At 40.0% G+C, this 2,271-nt stretch overlaps 2 non-coding genes across 2 annotated transcripts; both read left to right on the top strand.

Annotated features, from left to right (window-relative positions):
- Nucleotides 1-363: 363 nt before the first annotated feature.
- On the top strand, nt 364-554 carry LOC143136986 (U2 spliceosomal RNA). The gene has a single exon (XR_012989571.1). It is a non-coding gene; the product is annotated as a U2 spliceosomal RNA (small nuclear RNA).
- Nucleotides 555-1,604: 1,050 nt separating this feature from the next.
- Nucleotides 1,605-1,769, top strand: LOC143136982 (U1 spliceosomal RNA). The gene has a single exon (XR_012989567.1). It is a non-coding gene; the product is annotated as a U1 spliceosomal RNA (small nuclear RNA).
- Nucleotides 1,770-2,271: the final 502 nt, after the last annotated feature.

Below are 2,271 nucleotides of genomic sequence, written 5' to 3'. Positions count from 1 at the left end.
TACCTGTGAAGTTTAAAACAAGTTAGTCTTATAGCAGCGTATTTGTATTGAACGCCGCGCGCATTTTGTAACCTGATATTCGGTACTCCACTGACATGAAGATGAGTAGCCTAGCCTATATCTCGAATATGATTGGACGATACGAAATGTTAAGGTAGGCTATCTCCCCTGCAGAGGTGATGAACATAGAATGGCCCGTGTATTAATCATTTTTGCGGTAATCAAGTCGTTAGAGAATGTAAAGCACAATATTTTAAGTTTGTTAGCGAAGTACCGTGGATTTTGAAAATGTTTGATCGTGCCACCCGTCCTCATGAAAGTTAGAGCGGAGAACCATAGACGTTGCCCTAGCGGTTGTTCGGTATCGCTTCTCGGCCTTTTGGCTAAGATCAAGTGTAGTATCTGTTCTTATCAGTTTAATATCTGATACGTCCCCTACCCGGGGACCATATATTAAATTGATTTTTGGAACAGGGAGATGGAATAGGGGCTTGCTCCGTCCACTCCACGCATCGACCTGGTATTGCAGTACCTCCAGGAACGGTGCACTCCCCTCGGGGAAATATATATGTGGAAATAAAGCTATTATAATCGTAGGTAAATACGATGGTTTTATCACTCTCGAATGTTAAGTTAAGTGGTGTTTTCTAAACTCTCTAAAAAAACAGTTTGCTGACTCAATGGGAATTGGCCCTACTCAAGTTACAGTGGTATGTTTTGGAAGAAAGACTTCTCTCGATGGACTCACAATAAGTAGGGCCTAATTTAGAAAAAATGCAATGTTATGAACCTGTGTTGTGAATAGTTCGTGATTATTCGGCTAGTAGATGACATATGAGCTGTAAAAGGACTGCGTTGTTCTAATGTTTCTGCCATGTCAAACCAATAAATGAAATCTGAAAATCTAAGCGTAGTTGTTCAGGAGGACCAGAGATCGGATCTGTGAATTGTGCTAGTCGGAATCTTAAAAGGGTTGCACCGGAAACTTTCGGTGCTAACCGAGTAGAATTGTATCTAAAACATAATAACAAGTATTTGAGACTTTAACATCACACAATTCAAAACTATGCAACTGCAAATTTCAATGTATAACTGAATATATCTAAAAACCTGTTTTACACTACTTTGAATATTTCTTGATTGTAGGCTACAAAGGCGGGACATTTGAATGTCGGTCCATCTATGAATGATTCCACCGTTACCAGTCTAGTTGTTTTCCTGACAGGCTATCTCATGGACATAAAACGTTGTCGTTGTAGGAACAGACAGTATGACAGTAGCCCTATGTCTTGATTAAACGTTGTTAAACATTTGTCTTGTAATCCCATTCGATGTATATTGTACCAACTTAAGGTGAATGTAAGCAAATGCAACGACAATGCAGTCTGGTTCCATGATGCATCACGATAAATAGAAACTAAAATTTATCTTTGAAATGTAATGTAGCGAAATTACATACTTTTATTTTTACACCATCTTGTGGACCAGTGTTGGAACATTAGACATACAAACCACATGTTTCATTAAAGAAAATCTACCGTAGCTACCCTTAAGGTGAAACTTATAGCATTGAATGAGGTCTTACGAGACGACTCCAAGAAATCATACTTACCTGGCAGGGACGATACCATGATCAAGAAGGTGGTTCATCTACGGCGAGGTCCTGCCATTGCACTTCGGCGGGTACTGACCTGTATGAATTCCCCAAATGTGGGAATCTCAACTGCACAATTTATGGTAGTGGGGGACTGCGTTCGCGCTCTCCCCTGATTCAGATGTGAAAAATAATGTTAGTTAAATCTGGAGCCTTATATTGCTCAAGATCTTACTTAATGTTGCATTTGTAGAAACTAATTCAGTAAAGTTAACATAATTACGAGTAGATTTAGACTACTGGTATTTGGAACTTAAACCTAAGTGAAAGCATTATGGGTTTTTTTATATTATGCTGAAAATAATATAACTATATTTCATGTTAGGTATGGCTATGATGGAGTATTAGTAGCCTGGCTAGCGCCACCACTTCTCAATGAGACGTGGTCTGGGAACCAAACGTTCATTTTCTCGTATTTGAAAAAAAATGCCCAGATCCGTTTATTGGGTGCCACGGATGTCTATCAAATGCGTCTGTGCACAGCTCATCATCATCTTGCTTTCCCCCTTGTTCTGTGATTGGTCCCCTATCTCAGGCGAAAATTTGCTCCATAGTCTCCAGGCTGCCTCAGCAGCGTGAATCAAATCGCGCGCAAGGCAGCATGGGAACATCCAGGC

Source organism: Alosa pseudoharengus, unplaced genomic scaffold (genome assembly GCF_046254945.1).
Source record: "Alosa pseudoharengus isolate Yale_2024_CS ecotype anadromous, Long Island Sound unplaced genomic scaffold, YU_APseudo_1.1 YU_APseudo_1.1_scf_20, whole genome shotgun sequence".
Classification (NCBI taxonomy): domain Eukaryota; kingdom Metazoa; phylum Chordata; class Actinopteri; order Clupeiformes; family Clupeidae; genus Alosa; species Alosa pseudoharengus.
Note: the sequence above shows the minus strand (reverse complement) of the source record. Positions and strands in the feature narration are given on the sequence as shown.